Source organism: Acanthopagrus latus, chromosome 9 (genome assembly GCF_904848185.1).
Source record: "Acanthopagrus latus isolate v.2019 chromosome 9, fAcaLat1.1, whole genome shotgun sequence".
Taxonomy (NCBI): domain Eukaryota; kingdom Metazoa; phylum Chordata; class Actinopteri; order Spariformes; family Sparidae; genus Acanthopagrus; species Acanthopagrus latus.
Genome location: NC_051047.1, coordinates 15,647,662 through 15,665,135, shown reverse-complemented (window position 1 = coordinate 15,665,135; position 17,474 = coordinate 15,647,662). Strand labels below are relative to the sequence as shown.

Below are 17,474 nucleotides of genomic sequence, written 5' to 3'. Positions count from 1 at the left end.
GATTTATTGATAAGGGCTAATGTCATGGAAAAGTAAATTGATATTATTTCATGTTCTTTAGTTTTGTATTAAGCCAAATATGATTTTATGATACAGTATAGCTAATGTCAAGCCCATAAACAAACACAGAGAGATGTTGTTGGACACTGAATGGTGTTTTTGTCATAAGTAAGTAAAAAAATAACTGTATTGGACTGTAACTAAATACAATTACTCAATTTCTTGGACCTAATTTACAGTTCATACAAGGGCAGGTACAAACAACCATTCCTGCTCACATTCACACCTACACACAATTTAGAGTAACCGATTAACTTAACATTTGCATATCTTTGGATTGTGGTGGTACCCGGAGAAAACCCATGCTGACACTGGCAGAACATGCAAACTCTGCACAGAAATCAGTGACAGAACTTAAAGCTGTAGTCTGTATATTATATGTTTGTTATATTTGCTAAAACTGTCAGTATGATCTGACAGTAGAATAAGATACGTCAGCTGTGTAAAAATCCACTGTCTGTAGCTCCACCCAGTGGCCCTAATTTGATTTGCAAGAATCCACTGCTCCCAGCTCAGTACCACCAATCAGAGCCAAGGAGAGTGTCTGAGAAGTGTCAATCATTATTGTGCGTATGCTGCTGGCAGCCCCCCTCCCTCATGCAGTGGTTACTGGGCAGTGCCCCTCCCCTGTAAAGACACAGTCCCTGCTCTTACCTGCTCAGATCCTTTCATGCCCAAACTGTAAACAATGGCAGAGAACAGACAACAACAACAGAGCTGAACAATGCCCCACAATTGCCCATGTCAAAGAGAAGAAATAAGAACACTGTCAAAGAAAAGCTTTGTAAAAACAAAGAAGCTGCAGGATTTGTAAGGACTCAAGTGCTACGCAGAGTTGGACGCTTTTCTGCTGGACAAGTAAGGACCCCTGCTTGACATATGTTTCATTAACCACAGGGCTATGGTGGTGGCGGTTACACTACTCGCAATAGTGAATATCATCGTACAATGTTGCAGTCAAACTACATAGCTTGTTGGTAAATCTAGCTTGTTCGCTTGTATGCTAACCCTGGTGATTAGCTTTGTTTTTATGGCGACTGGTTAGCAAAAGTGACTGTCAAGTGACCTGGCAGTTAAACATTAGTTTGTGTTCAGGACAGTCTGAAGTGGTTGCATTGGTTTAGAGAAATAATGTAACTCATGCTTCAGAAAGGCAGCATGGTGATAATTTTTACCTGAATGATTACCAGGTAACTCTGTCTACCGCGATGTGAGGAATATTGCTTATTTCTCGGGATATCTACAGTGACTCGGCATGAGGCAATAGTCATTGTAATTTAGTTGTATTGATCAAAAATAGAACAATCGGGACACTTTTGTTGTTGTTGTTATTATTAATATGCTGCCTTGGTTATCGGGCGTCCTCTGTTCCCGTTGTTACAAGCCTGCTCATGCACAGCAGGCTCCTCTGTGGGGAGGGGCTTTGAAGGCAGGGCTACAGTGCAGCAGAGAGGAAGACAGAGGGCTCTGGGAGCTGTGGTCATTCAAATACTCTATTTTATTCTCAGAACTCCAGACTGCAGCTTTAACTTTATTTAAAAAAGGAAACCGATTACCACAGAATTTACAACTAAAGAAGAAGATTACTTTTAAGTTCTACAAGCTAAAATGTTTTAATTCAAAATTATTAGTCTTCTCTGTTTGCTGACTTTTTTTAAGATAACTTTCTCAGATTGTACCGTGTATTTTGATAATTGTTAAAGTCAATGTTCTTGTTACTAGAAGCTACTGGAACCTGAATAATTTCATGTTTTCAGCTTCACAAATGTCAGGGTTCTCCACTTTTCCTTTTTAATTGTTTTATCCATTTAAATTAATGTTTAATCATTTAGAATTTTGTACCATTAGTGGGACAAAACAGACCAGAACAAACCAGAAAATCAGTAGATTAATGGAGAATAATGAGCCATCCATCCAGTCCATAATGAAAATATTCATTAGCTGCAGTTGTATCCTGCTTTTTTATTAACGCATTAGTCATAATTGTATAATGAGATAACATGCAGTAGTTTAACAGAGAAAAGGGTCATTATTTATGCCATTGAGTACTTTTTACTTTTAACAGTGTAAATACTACTTCTTCCTGATTACACATTTTTAATCATGTAATACTTCAGTACAGGATGTTTTGACAGTGTTGTCTAATACTTTTACTTAAGGTCCCATTCAACTCGCTTGAGTGCTACATTACATTACATATGGTTGTGCACACCAACAATCCACTGCTATTACAATAATATTTGCTAACTTGTATGTAATTGTCATGTACCAGGTATAACATTAGCATCAGGCTCCCTTTCTGTAACATGAAGTGATTCTACATTATGTTAGCTAATTTTAAACTTGCAATGCTGAGCGCTACTGTCCAGCCAGGGAAACAACCATCGTTTGTTGTTAGGTGACGTCAGACTCACTCCCCTGCAAAATGTATTTTATTGCAGTTATTTACCCAGTATTTGCGAAACAAAATCACTGAGGTTAAAGTTCTGACACAAAACTATATTGTTATGGATCTTTGCACATTTTTAAGTAGGTATATGGAAATCCTGTAGTGGGTATATGGTGTATACCTGCATGTCACGTAGACTACACCACTGATTTGGACACATTTGACGTAACTGAATTTTTCACTGACAGCAGTGTGGGTCAACCTCCTTTGAGTGACTGTGCTCAGTCTTTTGTCACTTGAGACAGTTATTTTTAGGTTCTTTTTGAATTTCCGTCGTGTCTTTTGGTGCCGAGATTGGATGTCAGGCATGACTATGTCATAGGACAAGCAGGGGCTAAATATATACGGCCTGTTGCTATGAATGTTGCTGATGTCGTGGGTTTTTCTGCACACTGATTGTTTCTTTGTCTCAGCAGCTTGTTTCCCACATGAAGGGCATCTGAACATTTACAGGTGAATTTACCGGGGTAGGTTATTAAGAGATTTATTTTTAGGAGCTTACCTCTTTGTGTCGACATTAAAATGCCTTGATTGTTGTGTCTCTTGGGCAGGATTTGACAGAAACTTCTGGGCACTGTTATCTTGTCCTTGTTTCCTTCAGCTGGTTACAGAGCCTCAACAAAGTCATGTGAGATCAGGGTAAAAGCCTGATTATTTTACAAAAATCTGACACCATAATTGAAGGACAGTGGTGGGTAGAGGCAGCGAGGGGCCACTCGCACACGATGATCATGAGAACACAAGTAACTGCCATTGAAGTTTACTGATGTTCCTCCTCTGCAGGAATGACCCAGATTCAATGAAGTTGTAATATTTGTTTCTGCAGATTTTTTTCTCTTGCGACATAAAAGTTCAATTGCACAAATTGTGTTGGGATGTGTGGAGCAGAACAGCATATGGAGAAATAAAATCCGTCTTTAGAGTCACTTTAGTATTTTGTCACTTTAATCAGAAATCCTACAAAAAATTTCAGGAGACTTAATTGTCTCTGCTTTTAATCCTCCTTTGGATCTCACAGATGTAATTAAGATGAAGATTGGTTTGCGCTTCCCTTCTGTTTTTCTTTTTTGGTGTTATCTGGTGTCAGTCATGAACACACAGATGGAGTGAAGTGGTGTTAAATGTTTGCCGTACCTTCTAGAATGAAAGGTTGAGGGTTTTACTTTGGGTTACTGATTTAAAAAAAACCAAACATTATTGCAAGCATTTCCTTGGAAAATAGAAGGTGGAGAATTTGACTAGTGGTTATTGAAGGTTTTTCTCTGGTTTATGGATGGAGGTCACTCTGATTTCCCCAAATCGGCAAACATGTTGAAATATTTAAAATGCCTCGATGCATTCCAGTCACATGTTAAAGTTCAGCGGGGGAGGAAGAGGGGGAGTGGTGGAGGAAGGGGCCAAGGTTCTTCACCACAGGGCTGATGTATTCGGTTTGTGTGCACATGAGTGTGTGTGCTTTCCTCTCCCTTCTTTTAATCTAACATGTTTATTGGAGGTTGACACGCGTTCAAGGTTTTAACAACTTCAAAGTAGCGTCTTTTTACAGTAATATCTTGCTGCCATTGAAAGGCTGCTGGTATTAAGAGCTGATCTGTGAGAAATGAAAAGATGTGAAGGAAGGCTGACACTGGAGCAAGAAAAATGTCATGACTGAATTCATAATAAGTGTTTATTATTCATTCTAAGACCATTTAAATGAGGCAAATTATATTTTGCCTTCCTCTGAACTGGGAATTCTGCTCGTGTTTTAGGCAGAACGTGAACGTGAATAATCACAGCAGTTTTCTGAGAATGAATGATACGATAACAACTTTCTTGGATGATATATTGCCCAGGAAGAAATTGCAATAAACACTATTTTTCAAATGTTAATACCGCTGATAAATAGAAAGCAATATCAGATGATGATGATATGATAGGATAAATATGCAAGTATACCCTCTCAGACAAGAATATTCCGACATTGGAATTGATATATGAAACAAATATTAAAATATCCCAAGTGACTAAAAAGATCAAAAGTACTATGAGGAGTTTTTAACTGGTTATAAAACAGTCTCAGTTTAATAGTGATGCTTCTACCTGACCTACATAAGCAAATGAGACCATCAGTGAGACAAGGGGCTCCAGGTCACCTGTCACTACGTCAGATCTGACTTGAGGTTGCGTCACAGCCTGAGGAAAGACGCTGCTCTGTAGTCTGGTTGTACGGCACTAAATAAAGGTTGACTATGTTTCACCATCATCTTCCTACAGTTATCAATCGTGGCAGAATCCACCATAATAGAAGCTCAATACAGCAGCTTAAAAGAAAATCACACAGCTCAAACAAGAAATAAAATGGGCTCTTGGGCTGTCAAAAGTTAACTCCAACAATTTTACACATAAAAGTTTGTTTACAAGCTGTATGTAATCTGATAAATTGCCTCCAGTGATGTCCCTCAGCGGCTAAATTGCATCATGAGTAATGTCAGCACCTGGTTTTCAAATGGAAGAAGAATGAGTGGAATTACAAAAACGTGATACCTCTGGTTGTGCTGTGTCAATTTTGATTACCCATTACTTCATTACCCACAATGCAACTTACTAACCAGCTATTTATGAGATGACAGGCAGCTTTGTCTAACCTTCCGTTATCCTTTAAAAAATAATACGTGCGAATGCAATGGCCAATATCGCTATTAGCAAAAATGATCGAAGTTACGTACATCTAACTAAAAGATCGGATGGCTGTGACTCACGGTTAGAGCCAGCATCTTGTTATTAGAAGGTCGCTGGTTTGATTCCCCCTGGTCTGCATGTCGAAGTGTCCTCGGGCAAGATACTGAATCCATACTGCTGCTGATGGGTTGGTCGGCACCTTGTATGGCAGCCACCGCCGTCAGTGTCTGAATTACTGTAAGTTGATTTGAACAAAAGTATCTTATAAATACCCTAAATGTAAGATATGTAGGTTTAGTTGATGATGTAATTATTGTGACAGGCCTTGAGTAGAATGAGTAGAAAATATGAGTGCATAACATATGATGTCATTTGCTTTATTTACATGCTGACCTTTTGATCTCATGACTTCAGACCTGAAAAAAATCTCTGTGTGACACATATGACTTCTGGATGTTATTGTAGGACCTTGCCTCTGCCGCCCAGCTGAGTGATCGTTTCTAACTGTTATTCAGTGGCGGGCTTCTCAGTTAATGGATATTTCTCTCCAAAGCTGATGTCGTATTGATTGGCAGTCCCCCAAAAGGCCTAGCGCTGGACCTGCTGCGCTGGCCTGAGAGCCCCTGAAGTATATCTTGAAGAGTTGCAGAACCACAGTGAGTGCAGTGTTGCATTAATGTGTACGTCCGTGTGTGTGTGTGTGTGTGTGTGTGTGTGTGTGTGTGTGTGTGTGTGTGTGTGTGTGTGTGTGTGTGTGTGTGTGTGTGTGCGTTTGTCGCAGTGTAGTCAACCAACTCAAAGCTCTCGCCGTGCTGCCTGCTCTTCACTCCAGTCATGAGGAAAGATCAACCACACAGCTTTATTAGCATACACCCAATTACCATCACACACAAACACCCATGGATGCAGGAACACAAGGACGCACACACTCACAAGTACACAAACAGTGCGCTGTGAGCAGAAGCAGCTCCCTCCCCACTGGGCGTCTGAAACAAAGCGTTGCCTGCTTTTTGTTCTCGGTAGTGGGAGCTCTGACAGCTGACTGGGGGCTTGAAGAAACAAAAGTACCTGTATGTGTGTATGTGCGCGCAGGCAGAATTGATTATTTGCCTCTGTGCATCGGAGGCCTCAGCCTAATAAAATGTCTGTTTATTTTACAGATATTTCAGTCTCTCCTCAGTGTTTGTTAATGAATTCCTCATTGTGTGAGACATGCTTAGACAGACTGACTACCGCAGCAGCATTTATCTGCTTTTTTTGCAGTTTGATGTGTTAGTTAAATGTGTGTTTTTTCTTTCCTCAGCAGCCACCTGAGGTAAAGCGCACTGATGCATTTTCTACATCCCTCTGTTAATTGGCAATTTGGATTATACACCGCAACACAGAGATAAATTTAGGTGCAGTGTTGATGGATATTTTTCTGCTCAAGTAACTTATTGTGTTTGATGCGTTAGAAACCTTTTTTATCATCATTAGCCAGAGGAATATTTGACTTTCTAAAAGAAATTTCATACGGTTGAAGAAATGACATGGGCAAAACTGAAAGCCAAATGCACAAAGAATACTTAGAGCCAGTTATGCATGAAATGACGACGACATGAAGGAGGAGAGAGATCGGCAGTATAAATCAGATACACATGAGCTGCTTCCATGCTGCTCATCAGCATTCTCCAATGAGGCTTTTCTGGAAGGGGCCAGCTTTGGACAGCTGGAAGTGAGAGATTGGAGCTTTCACCGAAATCCCTCTGTCTTCAAGACGCTTATGAGGCCCAAACACTCACAGCTCAGTTTGGCTCCGTAACGTACAGTAAGCAATAACAACTGCAAGTCTGTGGGGACAGAACTGTACACTCATAGATAATTATGTTCTATTTCGATGATACAATGTGTGCACGTCTGCAGTGTGATAGCATCCAGAGAGATGTTTTATTTGAAACATAATTTAAAAGTTTGAATGAGAAGTTTCATATTAAAGTTGTCTTGCTCAGAGGTTTTAGCTCAGTTGTTTTCCCAATTTATTTTGAAGATTCTCTGATAATGTGTTATATTTAACTTGCCAATTCCTGTCTTTGTCTCGTTCCCGCCCCTTTCCTGTTCACCTGTGTTTCATTAGTTAATTAGTATGAATTTAGTTTTGTATTTGACTTTACTTTTTGTATTTATGAAAGGATTTCAGTTTTGTTGCCTCTCTTTGATTTTTTTAAACTACAGCTTCTGATCATCAAGGCTCACCTCTTTGCTATTTGCATCCTTTTTGTAAAGCCATTGCAAAAAATATGCTTATTTACTTTCGAATAAGTTCAGTGTTACCAGCACTGTACAAGGTTGGAATCAGAAGGTAATCAGTTTAAGGCCCTGTCCACATGAGACCAGGTTATTTTGCAACCGAGATTTTGTTAAATAAAATTCCACGTCCACACGAGTGGTGTAATAAAAATAACCGAGAATAACTCTGTACACACGCAACCGTAAAATCCGCCACCAAGTGATGCAATATACGTGTAATACATATGCCACAGCAATAGGTAGGGATGTAAGGTAAAACGGGAAGGCTGTTTTAACCAATCAACATAGTTTAAAACCGGAAAGGGGAAGCATGGCAAATACCAAAACACAAACAACAATGGCGACTCGCAAGGGTGCATCGTTTGTTTGCTAGCAAGAAGAGCAGTCTCCTTCGTTGCTCATGCAGGCGCCGCCGTTGTTGCATTAGCAGCTGGACATGACAGCCAAACACAGCAGACAGCAAGCCAATAAACAACAACTTTGTCACGTCCATTTTAGCCAAGTTATCAAGCGAAGCTAGTTAACAACCTCTAACCACCTTCTAACTGTCGTTACTCTCTGTTTACATTGCTGCGTGTGCAATATTTACAGAGGCACGCGCTCAGATCTGACATAAGCAGTGGAAATATTTGCGGTTGTCTTATCCACATGCAACCGCTGAAACCCGAATCAGCTGAAAACCTCACCCTGGACTCCGGTTTCAAACGACCACGGTTTCAGTGTTCCAAAAGCACGGTTGCATGTGGACAGAACAGTAAAACCGGGAACATAATTTCACAGTTGCAAAATTAACCGGGCTGGTGTGGACAGCTCCGAAGTTAGCATAGGGACTCAAAGCACAAAATGGCTAGCCTGGTCTTTTCTGATGACTGACAGTCACTGCAACGCATTATGGATATTACAGCTGAATTTTGTATGGATGATGTAATATTGTAGGTTAAACCGTAAATAATGTTGTGTAGGTTTAAGATAAGTAAAGAGCTGAAGCTGAATTATTGTTGAAACACAATGTGTCACAGTTGACATGATGTACTGTAATGCTGCTGTCATTCATGGTCTGTCATTATGTTCCACTGGGGAGTGTCATTTCAAAAGCTCATAGTGGGGGATACAAACCTCCCATCCTGGGAAACTGTATGAATCACTGTATATATCACTGGAAACACAACTGTGTCATTGCAATAATGTTAATAACACTCAATAAAAGCATTTGTGCACCTTTAGCCCTCAGCAGTGGTGTTACACAAGATCCAAGTAAACCTACAGTCCATGATATTAATTACCTTCTGACACAAAATACAATACAAAACAACACATTTATAATCATCATGGTCCTCATTTTCTCTGACCTCAATCAGGGTCACTCGTCGTTTTAGCTGGCGGTTAGCTGACGTTTGCAGTTGTTTGAATACGAGTCAGTGAAAGAAGCTGGAAAAGCAGTGTGGTTTTGCTTAGCTGGCAGGGTGATGGAGAGCTCAACAGCAGAGTTACAGCACTACTGTTGGTGTCCTCCTCAGGGATGAGGACACCAGCAATTGCTCTTAAGAAATTTTCATGAAGAAAGTTGAAATTGAAAGTTGATATTGGATTTTTGACTTTGGGACAATACCAAGCAAAAATGCAATCCTGTTTCTTGGTGTTATGCACTCTACAAGATTAACATGACATGAGTTAAATACTGTGATTAGGTTGTGTAGATACAGTGCTTATAGAGGATTAAATTATAAACCTGCTTTCAGTTTTTGTCATGTTTCACATTGAGAGTGTGTGTGTGTGTGTGTGTGTGTGTGTGTGTGTGTGTGTGTGTGTGTGTGTGTGTGTTTGTGTGCTGTTAATAATTCAGTGTTGGAAAGCACCTTTCCACAGCAGCCAGTGACCCAACACCACACTAAATATATCAGAGACAAACATAGAGTCCGGGACGCTTTAACTGCCTTCTTAATACTGTAATCTACTTCAGGTCTACCTTATCTGTGCAGTGCAGCGCTAAAATGTAAAAAAAAAAAAAAAATAAGCACGTTAGCTTGAAGGTTTGCGAAGATTTTTTCTCTATATTCACGCCCCAAGCAACAACACCTGCATTATTTTGTGTGAGTGGAGGTGGGGGAAATACGTGATCACAGTGTCAGTTTGAAAGCGAGCATGGATATTTTGAAGACAGTTAGGAAAAACATATTTTGATCTGCTGGAGGAAGCCCCCTGAGGATCGCTGCCTTCGCTTCAGCTTCTTGTCTCTCTGATGCCTGTTTGGCATTTTCTCTCTTATAAGAATTTGATTTCAGCCCGTTAAGTGTTTTGATGTGAGGGCTGAGCTTTGTGTGAGAAGGTTCCCCGTTGCAGGTTCCAAGCAGAAGGGCGGCACTGTCTCAATTGCAGAATTGTTCTACGTAATTTTCCAAAGGAGAAGCAGGAGAAGCACCTTTGGGGGCTTATTCATGGGCCCTGTGGTGCCGATTAGTGGCTAAGTGGTATATCCTCACTCTGCGCCCTGAGAGCATTTGCATATATAAAGCTAAAGCAGTGTGCATATATTATCTATTATATCATTAGTAGGTGAATGGCAGGAAGGATGCTCTGTTAGGGATGTTTTAGAAAAAGCTTTCATATGAAAACGCAAGAGTTAAAACACATCACATCCTTTATGTAATGTATGAGACTCTCTCTGTGATTGTTGCAGACAAACCTGCAGGTATGAAAATCACAAATCTCTCAGATGAGTGCCCTCAGCTTTCAGAGCACTCTGAAATTATGTTGGTGTTTTTGATAGAAAGGGGGTTTTTGAAACTCTCACAGTGTTGCTGCTTTTGGACATTTCAAGTCTCCGTTGTTACTATCACTGAATGAAAACTTCAAGCTGAGGTTTTCCAGTTTGTGTGTCTCACACCAAATAATATACTGGCAATAATATTAGTGGTAGTTTTGCCCACGTGCGTGACTTCACTTGTATGGATTTAATGTTGCGTCATTATATGTAGTTGATCCACCACTTTGTCTTGATATATTGCAACAATTATTGGATAGGTTGCCAAATGATCTGGTACAGACATTCATAGTGCCTGGAGGATGAATCCTGCTGACTATTAAGATCGTCTGACTTTACCTCTAATTAAATGTATTGTACCTGCAGGTAACTGTTTTCCCCAATTCTGTGAAATAACTCAACATCTTGGATGGATTGTCACAAAATAAGAACGCTCAACCTGCTATCATGCCAAATCGTTAAAAGGACCCCTGGTCCACCATGTCTTTTATGCGTTTGGCCCATCGCCTATCCATGAAATCTGTGTTCATGTCACCAATAAGTGACAAGCTGTGTCTGATTACCAAATAAAGGCAGCCAATCTACTTGCTTAGCTTACTGCTACTTCCCAACAACCTCCTCTCAACAGTCAGCGCCGGCTGTCTGCCTGGTGACTCTAACGCTCTTTGCCTGAGCTGGAGTCCTACATATTTATCACCCAACCATTCCCATCGTCCACCTGCCCAATGTCACCCTCACATGCTGACCTCTAATAGACTGGTGGGTCACTCTTTGGTGTGAGACTGGGCTGGATTTTTAAGTGAGCCATACTCGTCTGACATTAATTTCTGAGGACGTGCACAACCAGCGCTCCAGATGGATGCAGGATAGGCGAGCCAACTGGACCATGTTGTCTGTGCTTTTCTTTGATTAGCTGCTAGATGCTTTTTAAATCTCCAGATGTGGGTCGCACACAGATGACAAAAGCTTTAAACACCGGTCCTGTCCTGTTGTTTCACCAGTTTATATGGCTTACACAGCTCAGAGTGGAAGCGTTCTGTCTTTGTGCCTTTCAAACAGGACGGTGAGGTGGAACAATGGCATAGCGTCCCTGCCTAGAACACGCTTTAGTTCAAGACAGGAAGTATGGTCCAAAATAGGACAATGCAGTTTATTAACCGGTTTTAGAATGTTAAGTTTTGTTGCATGCCAGTTTTTCATTGTCCTTTAATGAGTTTTATCAATCAGTCTGTGAAGTTTGTGGGTGCACACTGTGCCTGGTATTAATTAGGTCTTGTAGTGTTTTTTTGTGGACCACAGGAGACCAGCTTGTCAAAAATAATGGCCTTCCTGATAAGGCACAAATAGCTTTATATTTGGCTTTCTCTCTCTGCAGTAATAGAGTTATTTCCAATCAGCGTCACCATCCATTACATTATCTCCCCTTGCTGTACTCTAAAATAGCACTCCTTCATTCAGTTTGTTCAACACTGGAATTTAGTGATTGAAAACACAGACTATGTTCCCTTCTTCAGTTCATCAACTTAAAACCTTCATTTTCCTGGGCTAGCAGACTTGTCTTTGATAGGCTGTGGGTCGCTCCCTTCAGCTCTACCAGGTGGCCTATAGTCAGGAGCACAAAGTGACACTTTCTGTGTGTAGCGGCGAGCACCACACACAGAGCAGCGACTATGTGGAGCTTAAAGACGCTGTGTCTCTATGTAACACCACAGTGTACAGACACTTTGGAGCTTCTTAAAATACTGCATATCACTGGCCACTCACTCCTGACATCATCTGTTAGGCATGCTGGGCTTTATGGTAGATCTGCGCTCGTCATCTCGCTTCATACATAACACATTGCACTCCTCCACTTGAGATGATCAAAAGCCAGAGCAATAAGAAATTGATTTTGAGACGTCAGTGTGAGAGAAATCACATGAAAAGAGGAGCTTGTGTACTTTGAGCCTCATAGTAGCATTGAAGGCAGTTAATAATTCCTGATTTTGCAGTTTATCGGGTAGTTTCACTCTAAATGTGGATCCAGTTAAAAGACATAAAAGAACAAAGTCTGCCCCAAATAAAAACAATTTCTTTTGGGAGTGTGTGAAGAATCCTTGTGATTCATCGCCTTGCTTCTAATGGCATCTGGCAGAGTTGTGGCTCATTGTCATGCACCCCATGGTGCTATCTGCCTGTGGTCCGCATGCAGTGCTCACTTATGTGAGCTACACCAGGCCCTGACTGGGGAGAGGATCGAAATGAATACACTGTTGGCAATATTTCGAGAGAATTCACAGGAATTGTGGAATACTGGCCATTCAAACTTCTCGAGCTTTGGATGAAACCACATAGTTCAGATGAAATGTGAATAAAATCCCTTCATATTCCAGCGGAGAGGTGGCAAAACAGGAAGAGACGTCCGGTGACTGTAATGATTCTTCGCTGTTGCAGCTTTAATAAAATCATTGTTGTCACATATTTGTGATAAAGATGACAGAGCTGTTAATTAGCGCATTTTGTAATTAGCATTTCTAAGAAGAGCGCTGTGGATGGGAACATTTGCATTGCACTTTAATGTTGTGAATTTCAGCATTAGAAACAATTATTGTTTCTTTACGTTCACTAAACAAAGAGAACAACTGCAACCATAATTATCACACAAGAAAGGTCAGGTTATTTAGCAGCCATCATATTATATTTTACATATTTGTCCCTGAAGGTGCAGTATGTAATAATTGGCCACCTTGAGCTCATACCCCCAACAAATAAGAGGAGCATGTCACCAAAATAACTGTTGCTATAGGGTTAGGGGCCTATATTATATACTATATACTTTATTCCGTTTTTTAACATCCATTACTGCAGTGAATGTTAGCTTAGTTAGCCATGGAGCTAGCAGGACTTCCAAAGGGGTTATGGTGTTTAATGCTACCACAGGAGCTTTGGACGGTTGGGAGAAAGAAGTTTTGTAAATTAAATTCCTACATGTTGCACTTTTAAGTTAGGGTTAGGGTTAGTACCGATACCTATAGAACTAATAGTTATCATAAGAGCGTGACATCATGTCTTAATGTTTTAATCCCCTATATTTTCTTGATGTTTTATCACAGGGTGTGTTTGGCAGCCTTTGTGAATGTGACATTTCCTCACTTTCTACAGAAACCTAATTAAACGTTGTGATGTAAATAGCTCAGAGGCGTCCTCTCTGGGCTTCGCTCTTATTTAATCAGGCGCTGTGACAAAGAGCTCACAGATATTTGCAGCAACAGTCTGGACGAGAGTAGCTGCGAGAGTAGTGAGGTTTACAAATTCACACTGTAAGACTCTCCAGCAAACACTTGTGTTGGCTGGCAATGGGCCATTTTCTCGTGAGGGACCAGCCGTGGGGTTTGGTGCCTTGCCTAAGGGCATGTTGGAGAAAGTTGTTGGGAAAGCAAAGAGCGTTTTACTCAGCCATTCTGTCTGTGTTTATTGAAAGAGGATTCCTTTTGTTATTATTCTTTGTAAATTATTCACTGTCAATTATTCTTTTTTTAATGTTATTCATTGTAATTCTTTTGTCACATTCCTGGGAAACATCCCCAAGCTTTGTTTTGATGTCATGAATCAGAAATCTAATCTACTTTCCCATCGAACAGACATTCAGTATACTAAAGCTGCTTTTCCAACAAAGTGCTTTTTCCCCTGGTGAACCCAAGATCGGTTTTGTGTTCCCACCATGTTCAGGACTCTAAAATGTAGGGGGAGGTTGTTTACAAGATCTTTGGGGGTAATCCTTTCATTGTCCCAGTATTTGGGAAACAAAAGGGGAAACTGATCTTAACTCTTGGGAGCAAACATTTGCGAGTTGGGGAAATCCTACATTAATGCACAAATGAAGAGACTAGTAGAGTTTTTTCTGACTGACCAATCAGTGTTCAGTGCTAGGTGCCTTTACAGGGAGATGACAGGCGGCAAAAAGAAGTTTTAATGGTAATGGAGCTGCAGAAATAATAGTGCTAATGTATCACAAACTCAGCTCAACTCAACCAGACTGCTTAATTGAAACGCAAATTCATAGACAGTACTGACCAATACTAAATGTTATTTTCAGCCCTGGCCATGCAGTGGTCAAGTACTTAGAGAGCAGCTCTGTCCCCAGAACACTGCACTAGAGAACAAGATAAAAACCAGGCTACACTTTCAGATTTGAGTTATTTGGACAAACAGCGAATGTAGCTGTGTCAGTTTCCTGCCTCACTTTCCAAAAGCATGCAGACTATAAAAACAGCTCCATCTACATACCTGGCAGGTAGATGATCCCGACACTACCATTCCTCAAACACAACTGCAAGTCAGCACATTTAGCTGAAGTTGATTTATTTCAAATCCAGTGTGCTGGAATAAATTGGCAAGATTAACACAAAACTGTCCAAATATACTGTACTATGGAGCAAAGTGACTGTGTATATCGACCAGTTCACAAATTATTTTGCAGCTTCTTTCAAGTCACTGTCGTTGTTTGATTAAGTTTAGGATTGCATGGTTTGGGTTAAAGCTGGAGCTGATCCCAGCTGTCATTGGGTGACCGGCTGAGTACACCCTGCATAACTCACTACTCCATCACAGGTCCGAAATATAGGGAAAAACAACCATTCACGCTGACATCCACACCTACAGACAATTTAGAATAACTGATTAACCAAACCTTTTGGATTGTGGGAGAAAGCCGGAGCACCCGGAGAGAACCCACACTCTGCATGGAAAGGGCCTGCCCCATGCAGGTCTTGAATCCAGGACTTGCTGTGGAGCAACAACGGCAACCACTGTGCCACCAGGCTGCACGTTAAAGGTGCAATATGTAAAAAGAACATTTTAAAAATGATATAATAATACATCTACATGTTGCATTAAAGACATTTCTACTGATAGGCTTTTATGTATTGTGTTGTTGGACATTGTGTAATTGCTGGGACAGCAGATGCAAATTAGCCACTAGCTAACTGCGGTGCAATTACATTTAATTGTGTGCTGTTGCTGTTAAAATACATGAAGAAATTAAAGCAAGCATGTTAATTAGCTAGCCCAAGCCTGTGCTTTCCCACGATACCATTCCTAGGTCCCAGTCCGGACTGCTAGCTGCTCGGCTTACTGAGCTAACTAGCTAGTGGCATTCACAGTTTTCTGCAGTTAGCAGTTACTTGGGGTGATATGCTGCCCCTTATTTGTGTCTAGCATTTACGTTTGGGGTGGTTAATTCTTATAAATGTCACCTTTAAACTCGTGTTCAGCCACTTTTTTTCTCAGAGTTACAAAGACGTTATAAAACATGAGTGGTCAGTTGCAGTGATCCATGGAGTAACGTTAGTTATTATGTTCCAGTGACAACAGAAAGATGGCCATATACAATTGTACAGTCTTCTTGGTCAGATATATATTTGTTGCTAGTTTTGCCCTGTACATCAGATTTGTTAAAAAATAAGAAAAATATCAAACAGCATCCTGTGCCATCCGCATGAAAAGCTTCATCATTAATTCAGAATTTTCTCTGCAACACTTTCTCTGCTTTCTAAATCCACGTAATTACAATGTTTTTCCAATCGAAGAACTTACTGCAGGGCTCAAAACTGACAATACTGATTTTCTTTTTTAATTCTGAAGGAACTCCAAATAGAATTGAACATCTCAGCAGTCAAAGAGGTGACAAAAGATGCTGTCACTAAAAAATTTAGCTCTATGCTCCACAGTCTGGACTTTTCTTCTTCATCTGGAAATATGTAAAATATCACATGGAAATCACTTCTTATCTCCTGTGCTCTCTGTGTCTGTGAGAGAGAAAGAGAGGGGGAGAGAATTAAATATCTCTCCTTTCCTTTCACCCTCACTGCTTGGCTTAACTCTGCTATGGATCACAGCGGACTAGCTCCGAGCCGAATAAAGCAGGGTCATCATGAAAAGAACATGAGACCTCAAACACTGACACAAATATTCAGATATTTTTTCTTCCTCGTTAAGATTTGGCAGGAAAGTAATGTGACTTCCATTACAGCGAGCACCAGGCTCTCCAGAGTGATGCCAGAATCGCATTAACTCACATTTGAAATGATCGGGAAAACAGGTGCACGGGCTCTTTTGCATTTCAGTCTGGTGCAGTTTGGCGGGAGCAGGAATCCCAGAGTGTCTCTTTAAAACAGGTGGTGTATGGAAAAGCAGGTATGAGTTACACATGCTGTGGACGAACGGGGGTCTTGCAGATGCCTGGCAGACATGTCTGCTCTCCGAGCACCGGCCCCTGCTTCTGTGAGATACCAGGGTCAGGCTGGCGCCACTGTCTCCAGCTGGGCCAAACAAGATGAGCTGGCCGCCTCCTCCACACCTCAGAGGTGTCTCCTGTCATATTTACAGCCCCTTTAACCCTTCTCTTCTCAGCAAATAGCATGACATCACTGACCCCATTTCGATCCAACTGCAAAGCTCAGCTCACAGCCAACACATTTCACCACCTTTTACCGTCACCTGATTTCGCACCTGTCCGACATCCACTACCGGCTGCTCGGGGATTATCAGAAGCTGTGAATTATGAGAAACTCTCAGGTTATTTGTTGTGGATTTGTGCGTGCATAGTTTGGCATATCATGACAGGCGGCAACAGCTGCTGGAGTATGCAGTGCACTCTGATGATGAAACCTGGCTGGCCTGATTTACACAAGCGTCTGCAGTGGAGTCACAGGAAGTACTTCCATGTGGATTTTCTGGGGACTTGACATTGGAGGCATGGAGACCTCTGAGGCTCTAAAAAAACACCCCAGGCCCATCTTTTGGAAGTGGGCGGAGGGTCTAAAATAAAATCAGCTGTCACTGTCTGCTCGTTGGACAGAGGTGAACACATAGTACCGGAGCTGGTCTCTAGCGCTGACTTGGATTTTGGCTTGGAGAGACCCTGCAGGTCGGGGGTGCGCTGGCCTTGGTGTGGGATTTCTACCTGCTGAGTTCCTGTTTTTTATAATTCATCATCCTTGTACCTGGTAGGTGACGAGCACTTTGTCTTGTCTTGTGATGAGTGGAAGTTTGTATGCGTAAGCGAATGATTTCAGCATTTTTTAAAAATGTTGTGCTGATGATTTCACATGCAGAAAATCTATTATCAAATCTGTTTTTGATATCTACCCAAGACACACATGAAAAGCTGGCACTGGATTCTTGATTCATCACCATTGTCCTCATGCTTAGTGCAATTCTACTCAAAATATGGGAACAGAGGCAAAATATAACTCTTACGTCCAGCCCGCAGCAAAA

At 41.1% G+C, this 17,474-nt stretch overlaps 1 protein-coding gene across 4 annotated transcripts in view; it reads left to right on the top strand.

Annotated features, from left to right (window-relative positions):
* xirp2b (xin actin binding repeat containing 2b) overlaps positions 1–17,474 on the top strand; it is a 45,394-nt gene that overhangs the window by 9,990 nt on the left and 17,930 nt on the right. The window contains exon 1 of one of the 4 annotated variants that reach the window (XM_037108655.1): positions 17,072–17,203. The exons of 2 other annotated variants lie outside the window; for them this stretch is intronic. The gene's annotated coding sequence lies outside the window, so the exon portion shown is untranslated. Of the gene's footprint in view, positions 1–17,071; positions 17,204–17,474 lie in introns of those variants that run through there. One more of the 4 variants, XM_037108657.1, reaches the window with a different exon arrangement.